The sequence below is a fragment of the Triticum dicoccoides genome, chromosome 4B (assembly GCF_002162155.2).
Source record: "Triticum dicoccoides isolate Atlit2015 ecotype Zavitan chromosome 4B, WEW_v2.0, whole genome shotgun sequence".
NCBI classification, from domain to species: domain Eukaryota; kingdom Viridiplantae; phylum Streptophyta; class Magnoliopsida; order Poales; family Poaceae; genus Triticum; species Triticum dicoccoides.
This window is the reverse complement of record NC_041387.1, coordinates 219,150,088-219,167,462: the sequence shown is the minus strand read 5'-3', so window position 1 is coordinate 219,167,462 and position 17,375 is coordinate 219,150,088.

Here is a 17,375-nt window from a genome sequence, read left to right as displayed (position 1 = left end):
GCCAACGTCTACCAGCAAGGGGGGAGGCGGTGGCTTCTGGGCACGCTTGGACAACAAAGAAGCAGATGCCTTCTTCTTCGCCACCACGGCCTTCACCGACTTCTTCATCGTCGCAGCCCTCGTATAGCGTGTAGACGTCTCCTGGACCTGCCGCAGCTGCACGGCCCGGCCGGGACGGACCGGCTCACCGGAGGTGGCCCGTCGCAGGACTCGCCCTCTTCCAGTGACTGGAGGGTCGGTGGTCCGAGTCTCCTCTCCCTCGTCCTCCTCCGATGACGACTCATCGACCTCGTCCTGGACGAGGGGAGCCCCGGTGCCAGCACCGCTGGCCTCCCCAGCGGCCACCGCCCACTGGGCAAGCTCTTCTTCCTCCACTTCCGTCGCGGCCTTGTCCTCCACACCGCCAGCGCTGCCGGCCTCCTCGGCGAGCTCCGTCTCCACCACCCTAGCGGCGATGTAGTCCAGCTCTGCCTCGGAGGTATCCTGGATGAGCCGCGGCTCGGCGCTGACGTACCCCTCGTGCAAGGTGTCGAAGAATTCCTACACCTAGAGCTCGTCCGGCTCGACCCAGCTCAGGTCAAGGCCGTGCGCATTGAAGTTCGACATCATGGCAATGATGTCGGACCGGCGAGGATTGTTGCAGGGCGGGACCACTCCTGCCGGCAACTTGAAAAGGGGCCCTTTGGCAACCTTGCCGGGCTTTGCGGCAGCCCTCGCAGCCTTGCCGGACCGCTCAACCTCGCCGTCGTTATTGACCTCAAGCTGGAAGATCTGTTGGCAAAGATGGGCATGCCTCAGCACTGTCAAGTTGTGGTCGAGGCCGGGGAGAATCCTCATGATGTCAGCAGCATTCGTGAAAAGCCAGGCCGGCCTCCCCTTGTTGTGTAGAGGAGCGATTCGGCGGCGGATGAAGTCTGCCCCAATCATTTTGAGGGTGAGCCCGGCCTCGGTGAGCCGGAGGATCCTAATGGTGGCAATCGTGAACTTCTCGTCGTCGGCATCGACGTCGCCCCAGTCGTTTCCACGGACCGGCGGCTCCCGCCGGACCTCACAGAATGCTGGCGGGTCCTCCTCCTCAATCCAGCACCACCGGCCCCGCCACTCTTCCCACCTCTCCTTCATGGTGCCCTCCGGGTACGTCCCCTTGGCCCTCGGAATCCAGGCGACGCAACTGGAGATGGCGCCCCCACTTGGATCCGAGGGGAGAAGTAGTGGCGGAAGAGCGCCGAGTTGGGGTGCACCCCGGCGAAGCCTACACACAGGTGCACGAAGGGAGCCATGCGCGCCACGACATTTGGAGTGAAATCCAGAAGGTGGAAGCCGTAGGTGTGCATAACGTCGTTGAAGAAATCGGAGAACGGATGACAGAGCCCACAGGAGAAGTAGTCGACAAAGAAGGGGTACCAATTTGGGGCGGCCTCGGCGCAGTTGGCGGGGATGACGCACGTGGCTGGATGCCCCATCGTTTCTCCCCCCGTCTTCACCCCCCACAGAGATTTGAAGGACTCCCGAAGCTCGAACACGTCCACCGTTGAGGGGAAGTAGGTGAACTGTGCCCGTAGCGCCACCTGCTCGCTCTCCGGCTGCTCCGTCGCCCCGGCATCTTTGGCCACTCCCTTTCCTTTGGTGGATTTGGGCGCCATGGCGGCTGCGAGGAGCAAGAGGGAGAGGATGACGGAAGCACAGCGACGGTGGACGAAGACGGGTGGCTCGAGAAGGAGGAAGAAAGGGGGCGGCGGTTCCAAGATTGGAGAAGACGCAGGGAAGGGGTAAAGTGAGCAACGCGCCCGCAGTTATTCCTTTTTACGGGGAAGGCATGGGCCGTCTCCTTTCCCATTAACTACGATACGACGCGTGCATGCGAAAACTGCCCCGCGCATGCCCCCCACGTCATGCATAACCTCCCCCATGTCGCGCAGGTCGTGGGGAAGCGCAGCAGGCGAAAAGTTTTACTGCGGTAAAAACCAACCCGCCTGCCCGCGCACTGTTTTGGCCCTGGCCCAACAACGCATTGCGCCTATGTGTGGCCCAGGCCCAGGGGCTCCTGTCGGTGTACTAAAGTAGGGGCACTCCTTTGTACCCCTTACTTGTGCGCGGGCAGTCAGAGCCACGGGCCGAAGCCACACTCAGCAGGGCAGAAGGGAGGAGTCTAAGCCATAAAACAATCAGCGCAACGCCAAAGACCGGAACCACAGAGAGCAGATGGACAAAGCAGGTTTCCCCGACAAGACCCTTGCCGGGCAGCCTCAGCAGCCCCGCCAAGCCCCTTGCCGGGGCGGCTCGCCCACACCACCAGAGTGAGCCACCCTCGAACCCACGGTCTCCAGCACCATCAACCACGTTGGGCCAGGGCTCGAGAGGCACCTCCATGATGGCACACAGATCTTTGTGGAGACAAAGAATATTCAAGATCAGATGAGGATTGGAAGGCAACGATCCTCGACAAGATCCTTACCGAGGAACCCCGCAAGACCGCCGGCAAGATCCTTGCCGGGGACAACAGTGTGCCACGGCAAGGCCCTTGCCAAGGGCGTTAGCAGGGCCACTGCCATGCCCACGCCAACCAAGTCTCCACCGTTGTTCACATGTAGCTGTCAGCCCAACCAGCTAGACAGGCACCTGCGTGGCAACATGCAGCTTCTAGGCCAACTCAGCACACGCCTGCGTGGTGGCATGCAGATCTTCGTGGAGGCTCCACCACCACGCCACCTCAACTGCTTGCCTGCCTACATGGCGCCGCATGCATCGCTGCCCCGGGCGCGTGCCGAAGCGAGGAGGAGCGGCGACGGACAGGACGGGCCTCGCTCCCGCCCCCAATAAAGCAAGAGGACACCTAAGCTATGCATTAAATGTGCTTTGTCCTGTAATACGAGCGATAAGCTCATAGCATTGTAGGCCATTCCACCTCCTGTGTGCCTCTATGGCAGCCCCTTTCGACTATAAAAGGAGGCCCATGGCGAACTGGAGAGGGATTCGGCTCTCTTGAACCACGCAGCCATGGTAGCTAGTTCAAGTGCTCAGGAACACTCAATAGATCCAGCAAAGCAGGACTAGGGTTTTACGCATCCTCGCGGCCCGAACCTGGGTAAACGATCCTTGTGCTGATTGCTAATCCTGCTCTTCTCACAGCCCTGCGCCCCGGCAACCATAGTATGGGATTCTTGTGATCCGATAGGTGTCGTTTCCCACCGACAGCAGGCGGCTCTGGGACTGCTGTAGTCGCACCCGGCTCGAGGACTTCAGAACCCGGCCCGGAGACTTCAGAACCCGACCTGGGGACTGCAGCAGTCGGCCCGGGGACTACAACAACATAGCAGGCGGTGGCTGACTCCAACTCTTCACCACCCAACCCACTTGCCTGGTCGTAGTAGCCGTGTTGGCAATAGAAGAAGTTGTAGCACCATCATGGGCCCAGCCGATCCTCAACTTTCTAGTGAACAAAGAGCTGCCGACTGACAAGATATCGGCAAGGCAAGTTCAAAGCCGAGCCAGAGCATACACAATAGTGAATAGAGAGCTCGTTAGGCGCAGTGTCACTAGAGTGTTCCAGCGCTCCATCGAGCCAGAGAAGGGCATTGCAATCTTTAAGGACATCCACCAAGTCGAGTGCGGCCACAACGCGGCCTCAAGATCACTCATTGCCAAAGCTTTCTGCCATGGATTCTTCTGGCCGACTACTTTGGAAGACGCCAAAGAATTGATCCAACATTGTAAAGGGTGCCAACTTTTCAGCTCCAAGCAACACCTGCCGGCTTCTGCACTCAAGACCACCCCCCTCACCTGGCCCTTTGCCATCTGGGGGCTGGATATGGTGGGCCCATTTAAGACGGCACGCGGCAGAATGACACACCTGCTCGTTGCCATAGACACATTCACCAAGTGGATTGAAGCGAAGCCAGTCAAGAAGTTGAATGCGTCGACTGCTGTGACATTCATCGCAGACATCACCACCTGGTATGGCATACCACACAACATCATCACCGACAACGGCACGAATTTTGCCAAAGGAGCATTGGCACGTTTCTGCGCGACACAGGGCATCCGACTGGACTTAGCGTCCGTTGCCCATCAACATTCAAACAGCCAAGTCGAGCGAGCAAACAGCCTCGTCCTGTCCGGCATCATGCCCCAACTGGTTGAGCCACTAGAGCGCTCGGCCGGCTGCCGGCTCGAGGAGTTGTCGGCCGTCCTCTTGAGCTTGCGTACCACCCGGAACTAGTCAACCGGCTTCACTCCTTTCTTCCTTGTATATGGTGCCGAGGCTGTCATCCCAACTCGGGGACTACCCTCCTTTATCTATATGATGATTATCATGCCTATGAATGTGTCACTACATTTGTTCTTCTGTCCGGCACCGGGTCCAACCAGTCAGCCCCAGGACTTGCCGCCTTGAATTATGTGAAGTATCACCTGCAGTCAAACAAGTAGTGTGCCGGCACCTGTCGGCGTTCTGGGAACGGGGGTACCCAGACTTGCCTGCCTGCGGCCTGCGTTTGGCTCGGGGAGTGGCCCAGTACGCCCCATCTTCATCAACACATACTCAAGACCCTCGCGAGGGGCCAAGCCTCGCGGGGCGGACGACAGGAGGCTTCCTCGGGCGTAGCCTCGTTAGGCTGGCTCGCGAGGAGGCGGAGAGATCAAGGCGGGGTACCTCACAAGGTGCCCATGATGCAAGCCATGACGACTGAGGCCAAGCGGGCGCCAGGCGGGCGCCGGCTTGCGCAGAGTCCTTGTTTCCTCTTTGGTGCAAAGGGGGCAAACGCAGGCAGGAGTATCAAGCAAAGGCAACCATTTTAGTGCAACAAGACCAAGACCAGCAGTACGGCATGGTGGAGGTCATCGTGGAGCCCAAGCCGGCGTCACCGTCAGGGTCTTTGGCAGGCGAGGACCAATTTTAGTCAGGATAAGTGTACTTGATGTTCCCCTTCAAAATGGCCAATTGTTGGCGCCCTTCCCGCTCAATATTTAGGAAGAGGCCCAGGGCCTCCCTCTATAATTATAGCTAGCCACCACAGAGTAGAGGGAGAGGAGATTTTGGGTAGAGTAGAGAGAGAGAGAGGCGACTGAACTGACCCAAGCAGTTCATCGCAATAGCCAAGAACAGCCCCTCGCGAGGCAGTTCTTCCTTGTATTATTAATCATTGGCCCCCTGAGGCAATCCACCACACACAAACTGGAGTAGGGTATTACACCACAATGTTGGCCTAAACCAGTATAAATCTCGTGTCCCTTGTGTTTTTCTTCGTGTAGTTTAGATCCTTGCGAGGCGCCGAGACGTGGGTAGGCAGGAGGTGTGATCTCTGCGTGCACCACAGATTTCGAACCTTGAGGGTCTACCGGAACCCAAAATCCGACATTTGGCGCGCCAGGTAGGGGTGCGCCGGAATCCTTCTCACGCCGCCTCGCGTACCGTCGCATCATCGTCATCATGTCCGGCGACCCAACGGGCAATCTCGATCCCTGGGCGGCCTGGCCCGCCCGTGCAGAGCCGCTTGCCTAGGGCGACCTCAACCCCGTGCCCCAGGCAGCCCGCGGTCTGCAGGGCGCTGCAGGGCGCGGGCGACGCGGTCAGGCGGCGCCAGCTCTCACGCCGTGACAAGTGCGGTCGGTAGCAAAGGCCTCAAGCCACGCCGCGGCCAAGGCGCCGTACACCTGGCGGGAGCAGGCGAACTCAAGGGTCGCGCTCATGGTAGCCCGAGAGCTACTACAATACAGGCTGCTGGAAGGCGGCCACGACGTGCTACTGGAGCGGGTGGCAGAGCTCCTGGGCTCCGCCGCCTCGGGGGCTCACCCCTTTTGCGCCCAGCCACCGCCTAAGGCCCAAAGCGGGCCGCCCGGAAGCCCCACGCGCGCCCGCACAGCTCCGAGCGGATTCCAGGGCCACTCCAACGCCAACCTGGCCGTTGGCGCCTGGCTACCAACAGTGTCGCCTCCGCCTCCGACCAGCGAAGGGGGATTCACTACAGCCCACGGTCCCGGTGGGCTGCCACGCTACCACTCATAGGTGGGCACCTCGAGTAGGACCGCGTGGCACACGGGGCACTACAACGAGGCATTCGGGGAGGCGTCCCCGGAAGCGTATGTGCCCCACATGGTGGATCAAGGACACGCGCAGGAGGAAGACCATGGCTCGTTCCTCGGCCCAGGCTGGGGGGAAGAGACACCCGAAGCTGAGCTCTTTCAGGAGCCCAGGGAAGGCCTCGTCGACCGCGCTAGAGGCAGCAACTATCGGGTACTGCTATTTCCTCACGAACAGGCATATGCTAACCATGGATCACGGGAGGTACAGGTCGTCGCGGTGGATGGCTGCCCCAATCCAGCAGCTTCCTACCCCTCAGGAGGAGGGCACCGGGGGCTACAGGAGAGGGGCCGAGATCCCGCCTCGCCCATGCGGCGCTCGGAGCAAGGCGTCCTCAGGAGGTAGGCCCTCTGCCGGGGAGGTGCCTCAGGGCCTACCCCCAGCAGAGGACCCGTGGTCATCGGGGGAACCGCTGGCGACCGCTCTATCCCATATGCGGCATCCTCGGTCTCCGACCGTCATCGATGGCAATAGAGTGTGGCGCAAGGCGGGGCCCTTGTCTGGCGATATGAAGCAAGGCCGGTACCTATGAAGAAGGCCCAGTGCTTGTGAAGCTCGCCGCCTCGTAACACTCTCACGTAATAATGAGTGGGGTTGTACACGCCCTGGAGTCTCCGGAGAGCCGCCCTCAGGCCTCGGGGGCTCCCGCCCACGCCCAGTGGTAGCACTTAGCTCCGCGCTGGTGAGAAGACGTCGAAGACTAGACTAGGTGCCGGACGCGGCCTTTCTGCTTTTTCTTGCCTTTCCCTTGGTTGTCGTTTTTCCCCTGTTTGGATTTATGTTGGATTTGAGCTTGAGACTTGTGTGTGTTCGGGGAAGGGGTGTTTAGTCTCGTTCGAGCAATCTCTCATGTTCTGGTTACCGCTTTGTGTCCATCCAGCTTCAGCTGCCTCCCCTGTGAGCCCCTCACCAGCCGGGCCTGGCCCAGCATGCGCGCAGCCCGGACTGCCATCGCCACGCCCTCTCAGGAGGTTCTCATTACATGTTCAATGGGCTCGTTTAGGAGGCACTCAGGACACAACGGCCCCCCGAAGGCTCGCTCAAGGCCCACGCGGGTCGAAGGTAAACAAGCCAGTCGACTCGTCACAACACCAGCCGCTCGTCGTAGGCATGCGGGTGATATCATGTCTACAAATACGCAACTGCAAGTTTTTACACGAGGGGCTACCCCTACCAAAATGCTCTTACAACCTTCAGGGCCAAGCCCGAACTCTCTATGCGCAGGGTAAAAAGCAGGAACAGCGCGCGGCCAATCGGATAAATCCCCCAATGCATCCTCAGGGGCACCTCCGGAGTCGTCACTGGCATCGCTGGCCTTGTCGTCACCTTCTACGTCACCATCATTAGCACCTGGGCCATTCACCACACCACCCTCATCAGCAGCTATGACCACACCATCGTCATCAGAGGTGAAGGCCCTAACAAGGGCGTCCACATTGTCTTCCACCCAATGCGCCAGATCGCCCCGGATTGCCAGGGGTACCGGTGCGATGGCGGCATCGAAGTCGAAATGGGGGTCCATGTTCTAGAGATGACTGAAGACGCGAGAAAAAGCACGCCCAAGCAGTGCACGGCTCATCTCCTCCACCAACCTGTCGGCTCTGTCCGGCCGAGTCTCCAGCTGTGTCACCACATCAGTGAAGAACTGAAGGTTACCAGCATAGTTAACCACATGACGCTCCCCAACGGCTGCCTCCAGATGTTTCCCAAGGCCGTGTTAGCTCTTTCCCAGAGCGTGTGGAGCATAGGGCCATGCATGTACTCCAAGGTCTGCCGCTAGCGTATCTCGTCCTTGCTCTACTGCGTGACGGCCTCAGCCGCGTCCACCCTTTGACGGAGAAGAAGCACCTCGGCGCAGGAGGAAGCCAGCTCCACCTGTGTCACGCCATGGCCGGCCCCGACAGCGTCCGCACACCGCGTCACTTCATCCATCTTGGCCTTCAGGGTGGCGGTCCCGCCCTCTTCTTCGACCCTGATCAACTCCAGACTCTCCTCGTACTCGTGCTCGAGGTTCGAGCGGGCCGCTGCCACTCGGCGATCAACCCCTTCTTAGGCTCGGGCTTCCCTCGCGGCAACGTCATCCTCCGCCTGCGCCACCAGGCGCTCCCTTGTCTCCAACCGCTCGAGGTCCAGGGTGCGCTTGGTGGCCTCCAGCGTCAGTGCCTCCTCACGTCTCTGGAGCTCTGCCCGGTCGACCGAGGCCCCCTTCATCGACGCAAGGGCCGCCTGACGCAACTCCACCTGCTGCTCCAGGAAGCTACTCCAGGCCCGGAGCTCCCACGCCTGCTCCTCTGCAGCCCTGCGCCGCTGGTCAGCCTCCTGGGCATCCTCGACGGCCCGGGAGCAGGCCTCCCGAGAAGCTGCCAGCGACACCTCGGCCTTCTCATTGTCGAGGTCACGCTGGTGGCGCGCAAGGGCAACGGCCACCTTTAGCTTGCGCCTCTCCTTAGCTAAGCGCAGGCCCTCGACCTCAAGGCGCTCGTCCTCGCCAGCAAGCTCTACACCGATTTGGCTCACTGCGTCAGCCGCCCTCTGGAGAAACCCTTGGCGAAGGGCGCGGCGCTCCTGAGCGCGCTCGAGCATGTCTTCCGCGTCATCCTCCGCCCCAGGCGCGCACGGAGGGCCGCAAACCAGCACTCCCCCTCTGGGCAGGGGGCTGGGGGCTGGCGCCCTCGCGATGGCCGGGCGTGCCCCGCCGGAAGACTGGCCCAGAGCCTGTTCGTCCTCCAAGGAAGAATGCAAGAAGTCCTCAGCCAGTCGCCGTCCACGACCAAGCGAAGAGCCCAGGGCAGGCTGGCTGTGCCCCGGGAGGGCTCGCGAAGGAGGGTCGCGAGCTGCACAGAATCAGGATACATCACAGGATGGCTCACCTCTCTAGCCGGCCTCACCACGAGGGCAGTGCTCGAGCTCGGGGCACTTGGGGACGGTGGAGAGGGCGAGGCCTTGGGGGATGGCTCCTCGGCCGTCTCCGCGAACTCGGCAGGAAGGGCCCTGTATGGCAATGGTCAGCTGAAGCAACGGGAAGGTAAAGGACTAAGAAAGGAGAAGGCTTACTCATCAATGACGAAGTACTTCCCGCGCTTTAATAGGCGGCAGGGGTAATCATCACCCAAGGCCTCCTTTCTCTTTCGGAGAGCCTCGAAGTCGACGCGGAAGCGGCCTAGGAGCTTGGCGCGAGGGTCAGTCTGCGACGAGGAAGAAGCGCCAAGGTGACCAGCGTCAGGGGCATTGCCCTGGGGCACGCCGCCAGATGCCGCCTCGCAGAGAATGGCCGGGGCCTCGGGAGCCTCTGCCACGGGAACCGCGGGCCGCGGCTCAACCCCTTCGGCCGCCGTAGGGCAGGCCTCAGAAGCTGCCACCTCAGGAGTTCCACATGGCATCATCACCCCAACGGCAGCCCTCTCAGCCCCCGGCGGCCCTTGCCTTCCAGCTCCACCACTCGAGGAAGGACCGCCGCAGGCAACCGCGAGGGCGACCACCGCAACTAGGTTCTCACGAGGTCCCATGAGGTCTGCTGGGCGCAACCCCCATTCATCGAATCTGGGCATCTGCTTCACAAAATCAGCCCTGCCTGAGCAAAGGTACAACAAAGCACCCCCTTGCCGAACGCTGTCGGGGGAAGGATCCCCAGTCAGAATCATGAGAACCTTCCTCAGCACTTCAGGCGCCAGATCTTCCTTCTGGAGCCTCATGCGGTCTTCACGCACCCCGAAGGTCCACATCCGGTGGGAGTGATACTGGAGAGGGGCAATGCGTCTCTGGAGGAACTCCTTCACCACTTTGGGTGCCATCACGCCGAGCGCCCTCAAGTTCTCGAAGCGACGCGAGACGAAGACGAGCCGGGGGCTCGTGAGCGTCTCATGGCCCCAGCCCGAATTGGGGACAGCGGGCGAGGTTGGCTCCGAGAGCAGGGGGCTGGGTACTCCGACATCCACCGCTCTCGGAACCCAGTCGCAGGCGGGGGAAGGCTGAAATCAATCCCGAGGCTGCCGCTTCTGGTACGGCGAAGAAGCTCACGCACCCCGAACATTGGGTGGGGTCACTAAGGCGCAAAGAGAAGAAGTGGCGCAGCAAGGCAACTGAAGGAGGAATGCCCACCATCGCCTCACAAACAAAAGTGAAAACGACAAGAAGAGCAATGGATTCGGGACCCAAATGCATCATGTGGATCTGGTAATGGGAAAGTACGGTGTTGAAGAAATCGGAAAAGGGGGGAACCAGACCCACCCACAGGGCGTCGGCGAAGTCCCGGACCTCGGTGACTATCCTGTCAATGGAGAAGTGAGACGCGGGCCAGACCGTCGTCGTCCCACACTCGTTGAAGATGGTGGCAAGGGCGGAACTGACCTTATCCAAGGCTTCCAGGTTGAGTATGATTGACTGATCGATGGCAGGAGCTGTCAACGGCGGCACTCGGGGCGAGGGCACAGGCTTCTGCCCTTTCCCCTTCTTCGTCGGCGCCATGGCGATAGGAAGGGGGAGGATTCAAGATTGGATTGGAAGCGGAGGCTGGAGCTCGAGAGGACGAAGGGCAGGAGACGCGCGAGCGGCGAGAAGAGGGATGACTGTGTGCAACCGCAGGTCCGCCTAGCTGGGCGCAAAATAAGGAGGCGTGGGGAAACAGGGACGCCCACATCCAATCAACCGCCACGCGGCGCCCAAGGCCGCGGGCTATTGGGGCCCGCGGCGCTTCGCACTTGCCCCTTTGCTTCTCTGCTAAGGAAAGTCCAGGCACGCCTTGGGCCCGGGGGCTACTGTCGGCGTTCTGGGAATGGGGGTACCCAGACTTGCCTGCCTGCGGCCTGCGGCGTGGCTCAGGAAGTGGCCCAGTGCGGCCCATCTTCATCAACACATACTCAAGACCCTCGCGAGGGGCCAAGCCTCATGGGGCGGACGACAGGAGGCTTCCTCGGGCACAGCCTCGCCAGGCTGGCTCGCGAGGAGGAGGAGAGATCAAGGCGGGATACCTCACAAGGTTCCCATGACGCAAGCCATGACGACCGAGGCCATGCGGGCGGCGGCCTGCGTAGAGTCCTTTTTTCTTCTTTGGTGCAAAGGGGGCAAGCGCGGGCAGGAGTATCAAGCAAAGGAAACCATTTCGGTGCAACAAGACCAAGACCAGCAGGACGGCAGGGTGGAGGTCATCGTGGAGCCCAAGCTGGCGTTACCGTCACGGTCTTTGGCAGGCGAGGACCGACTTTAGTCAGGATAAGTGTACTAGATGTTCCCCTTCAAAGTGGCCAATTGTTGGCACCCTTCCCGCTCAATATTTGGGAAGAGGCCCAGGGCCTCCCTCTATAAATAGAGCAAGCCACCACAGAGTAGAGGGAGAGGAGATTTTCGGTAGACTAGAGAGAGAGAGAGGCGACTGAACTCACCCAAGCAGTTCATCGCACCAGCCAAGAACAGCCCCTCGCGAGGCTGTTCTTCCTTGTATTATTCATCATTGGCCCCCTGAGGCAATCCACCACACCACAAACTTGAGTAGGGTATTACACCACAATGGTGGCCTGAACCAGTATAAATCTCATGTCCCTTGTGTTGTTCTTCGCGTAGTTTAGATCCTTGCGAGGCGACGAGACGTGGGTAGGCAGGAGGTGTGATCTCCACGTGCACCACCGAGTTTAAACCTTGAGGGTCTGCCGGAACCCGAAATCCGACAACACCTAAGACCTCTCTTGCCAAAAGTCGTAGCTCGCAGAATCGACTATCCATCCGGCAAGATTTAAAGGCAGGAAAAGATGCCCACACGAAAAATGGCGAAGGACCAATGGGCTTACGTAACACAAGCCAGCTACCCACCCTGCCAACCGGCTGCTAAGCAGCCGGCTAGCCGGCTTCCCACTCACCTTGCTACAATCTAAGAAAGCTAAAGTACTTGCCCCCCCACACGGCCAAGTACTTTCCAAGCCACAGACTACAGAGTAGCTGTCCGGCTGCTAAGGCGGCGACCTGGGGAGGGCGGCAAAGGAAACAGCCGGAAAAAGATGTAAAGCAAGCACGGTCGGAAGTCAAACACATGCAATATTATATTTACACAAAAGGCGTTCGACGACCGGCATTCAACATAGTCTGAATACACACCCAGTGGGTGGAACTGCGCGAATTTAACAAATATTGTTCAAAGGCTAACGAACATGAAGACAAAGATAAATATGGCAGCTCACGCCAAGGGCGCAATGGGAGAGCTAGGCAGGTCAGTGGAGATGGCAGGCTGGCTGGAGGAGTGGCCGGTTGGCGAGTCTCGGCTTGGTCATCACTAGTGGCAAGCGGCATTTTCGCACGTGCCTTGTTGCGGGAGGCACGGTCAGGCTGAGGCTGGCTGCTCCATCACCCGACGGAGCGTCTTCACCATCCACTTCCTCCTCCTCTTCACCCTCATCTCTGGAGTCGATCTCCTCTTCCGAGTCTTCACCATCCGTCGGGTTCAACCCTGTCACGCCCAATATGCGACCCTATTCAAAAGGAACTTGAAGGTCCCACCAAGGATAGACCCGCATATTGAAACGCTTTTGCAAGGTGGATATCATTACATCAACATTACATAATAGATGGGGATACATACAAGAGGCATACAATGCCACACGAATACAACATCACAATACATTAGAGCATCATCCAACTACGGATGAAACACAAACAGAAACTCAAACGACATCCACCCTGCTAGCCTAGGCTGCCGACCTGGAACCTATCCCGTGATCGAAGAAGCAGAAGAAGAACTCAACGCAAGCAAGCATCGCTCTCGTGTCATGATCATCGCATAACCTGTACCTGCAACTGTTGTTGTAGTAATCTCTGAGCCACGAGGACTCAGCAATCCCATTACCATGGGTATCAAGACTAGCAAAGCTTAATGGGAAAGGAAGGGGTAAAGTGGTGAGGTTGTAGCAGCGACTAAGCATATATGGTGGCTAACATACGCAAATAAGAGCGAGAAGAGAGCAAGAAGAACGGTCGTGAAGCTAGCATTGATCAAGAAGTGATCCTGAACTCCTACTTACGTCAAACTTAACCAAAATCCGTGTTCACTTCCCGGACTCCGCCGAAAAGAGACCATCACGGCTACACACACGGTTGATGCGTTTTAATTCGGATCTGGTGTCAAGTTATCTACAACCGGACATTAACAAATTCCCATCTGTCATAACCGCAGGCACGGCTTTCGAAAGATTATACCCTGCAGGGGTGTCCCAACTTAGCCCATGATATGCTCTCACGATCAACGAAGGATATACCTTCTCCCAGGAAGACCCGATCAGACTCGGAATCCTGGTTTACAAGACATTTCGACAACGGTAAAACAAGACCAGCAAAGCCGCCCGATGCACCGACAATCCCGATAGGAGCTGCACATATCTCGTTCTCAGGGCAACACCGGATGAGACATCCTACGAGTAAAACCAGACCTCGAGTTTCCCCGAGGGGGCCCCGCAGTCTACTCGGTTCGGACCAACACTTAGAAAAGCATTGGCCCAGGGGGGCTAAAATAAAGATGACCCTTGGGTTAATTACTCCCAAGGGAAATGTAGGTGGTGGTGAGGCAAATGGTAAAACTAATGTTGGGCCTTGCGGGAGGAGTTTTATTCAAAGCGAACTGTCAAGGGGGTCCCATAAATCACCCAACCGCGTAAGGAACGCAAGATTCGGGAACATAACACCGGTATGACGGAAACTAGGGCGGCAAGAGTGGAACAAAACACCAGGCAAAAGGCCGAGTCTTCCACTGATTACCAAGTATATAGATGCATTAATTAAATAAGAGATATTGTGATATCCCAACCAAAATCTGTCCACCATGAAGAAATCTTCAACTTCACCTGCAACTAGCAACGCTATAAGAGGGCTGAGCAAAGCGGTAACATAGCCAAGCAATGGTTTGCTAGGAAGGGTGTCAAAGGTTAGAGGTTCATGGCAATTTGGGAGTCTTGATGAGAAAAAGATAGGTAACGCGGCATAGCAATAGAACGAAGCAACTAACTTAGCAATGATAGTAGTGAGATCCAGGGTAGCGGTCATCTTGCCTGAAATCCCGCAAGGAAGAAGAACGAGTCCATGAAGAAGATGAATGGATGAAGCCACGAAGACAAACCAAGCGTAGACGAACGAATCCTCACGATCGCAACGAAACGGGAACTATCGACAAGAAGCACACAACACGGTAAACACACCACACATGAACAAGACATGATGCACAAACAAGCATGATGCAAGACAAGACTACATGAAGCTACTCATGGCAAGAGATGATGCAAACAAGAGCAACACATCAAGGCAAGTTTAAATGAGGCCGGGAACAATATTTCGAAATTGGTCCAGATCTGAATAAACCTTATGTTCAAGTTGTTAAACAGCAAGTTAAGATGCACAAAGATGATCTACACGAGATTCCAGTCAAGTTACATATAAAGTTTATTTAGTTCGGAGCTACGGCCTAGAAGATATGAGCAAAACAAGTTAAACATGGCATTGAGGCTAAATGCACCCAAACATCAAGCAAACACCTCAAAACATGGATGCAACATGATAATATGAAACTACATGCAAAGTCAAGCAAGTTTCATGTAGAGCACACTCAAAACGGAGCAACGGTTCAACACACACACATGAAACAAGTTTAAAGGACAAGCTGTCCAAAACAGCAACTAGGCATCTTGCAAGCATCAAAACAATATGCTACAGGACCTCAACAAGAAAACAAAAGGCATGGACGTGATGTACAGGTAAAGCATAACAAAACATGAACACTGAGCTATCTCCAGAAATCACTAGAACATGCTCAAACACACATGGCAAGATTGCAAATAATATCAGTTTCAGACTTTGCAGAAATAACATTAGGTTGCAATGTTCAGAGCTATCAAACAACATGTTACAGGAACTTAACATGGCAAACAAAGGCATGGCATGAAACTACTAATTGCATAGAACAAAAGTCCCTTAGTGACCATGAGCCAAAAAGGATCAGAAGATATGATGGCACCCATGTAAACATAGCAAGTTATATTACAGATTTAAACATGGCAGGAACAACGATAAGTAGGCATGTTGATGAGCTTGTGCAACTCACTACAGAGCAATACATGGCATGGCAAGGCAACCAATAGTAAGAAGACATATTTGTGAAGCTAAGAATGGCAAGAGAAAGTTCATAGGGTGCATGGAACACTAGGAAAACACATGGCAACAACTGAACTTAATGTTAACAGGCTGACAGCAACATTATTTAGCAACTTTGGAGAAAGATTACAACAACATACAACAGGCTATAAATGCAACCAGGGGCATGGATTGATAGAGCATGAAATGTAGAACAAAACACCTTTAGTGAACATCTCCAGATTATTCATAGAATGACTAGTAGCAGCAGGTTTACATAGCATCACGAAATAACAGATTCAGACATGCAAAACAGTAACAGCAAGTACACTACTTAACAAGCTCGATTCACTCACCACAATCCATTGCATGACAACATAAGCATAGCATCAGCAAGAAGGCATGTTTGTGAAACAAACCAAGGCAAGAACAAGTTCATAGCATGCAAGGATCAACTACAACAACCTTGGCAAAATTGAATAGCATGTAAACAATCTGTCAGGAAACATTTTGTAGCAAAAGTAGAGCACGACAATGACATGCTAGACTACTCCATAATTGCAACCAGGGGCATGAATGGATAGACAATAACCATATGTTCAAAACATCCTTACTGAAGTATCTCAAAATAAGCATGTATCTCTCGGTAGCAACATGTTTACATGGCATCAAAATAACAGCAGAACAGGGACTAAAATCAGCAATATCACGAATCCTAGTTTGCATGCTTGTGCTAGTCACCACATTGATCACAAAAATACATGGTAAGCACCTCTGTGAAGAAGGCATGGGATAGTTCAAAACATATGGACCTCATAGGATGCACACATCAATCATGGCAAAAATGACAAATGAGCATATTCTGTTAAGAAACAGGAACTAACATTATGAAGCACTCTTGCAACGATGATTCAGGCATCCAGATAAGCTCAAATGAACATGATGCAATGGAATGAAATGATGTACTCGTTGAGTCGAACAATTTGACATATTACACGCACAAAACGAAGCAATATGCATGGAGTTAAAGCAGGTCAAAGGGGGCACAGAAATATTACAGAAAAAGGGACTTGGCAATTTTTTTACCACGAAAACAGTGAGCGTGGGGAAACTATGCATCGCTCAGGGCGAGGGATAGGGATGGATCTGAGGCTCACCTTGCTGGGCCACAGCCCAGGTCGGCGAGGACGAAGCGGGACGGCGCGCTGGGCTGCGACCTAGCTGGGCCACAGGGGAGGCCCACGCGGGGGAGGCGCTCGGTCGTCTCCCTTCCCGAACGGGGACGAGACCGACGACGCCGGCAGTCAACGGCGACGGAGGACGGCGGGACTCAGCGAAGGGGCGCGGAGAAGGCCAGATCCGGTGAGGGGAGGCCGGATCCGGGCATCGGGAGTCCATTCCTGGCAGTGGGAGCTCTGGCGGGGCTGACGAGGCAAGCTCCGGCAACGGCGGCAGTTGGGGCCGACGGCAGCTGGAGGCGAGGTCGGCGGGGAGCTGCGGGGCGGCGCGGTGGCAGCACATGGTTGGGCGCGAAGGCGGCGGCGCTAAGGTTGCGGCACGGGATTGGCCGGGCGACGGAGGCGACGATGACGTGGCAGCCTGTGATTGGCTTGGGAGACGTGGCTGAGGGAGGCGGACACGTCCGGCAGCGCACGGACATGTCCTGCGGGCGAGAGAGAGGCTAGGCTAGGGTTTCATCCACGAAAATGGAAGGGGAGGGCCTTTATATAGGTAGAGGGAGCTAGGAGACTCCAAATGAGGAGCGGTTTTCGCCCACACGATCGTGATCGAACGACCGAGAGCATGGAGGGGAGTTAGATGGGTTTTGGGCCACTTTGGAGGGGTGTTGGGCTGCAAGACGAAAGGGGCTTTTGCGGTTACCCGGTTAACTGTTGGAGTATCAAACGACCTCCGAATGGCACGAAACTTGACAGGCGGTCTACCGGCGGTATACCAAGGCCACTTGGCAAGACTCAGTCCATTCCGAGAATGTCTAACACCCGCTCACAACAGGGGACAAAAAGGGGAACGCCGGAGGGCATAGAAGTGCCGGATTGCAAAATGGACAACAGGGAAAAGGATCGGATGCATGAGACGAACACGTAAGTAATGCAATGCACATGATGACATGAGAAAATGCAACACGCAAGCAAATGACATGGCAATGATGGCGAATAACTGGCAGACACCTGGCGCA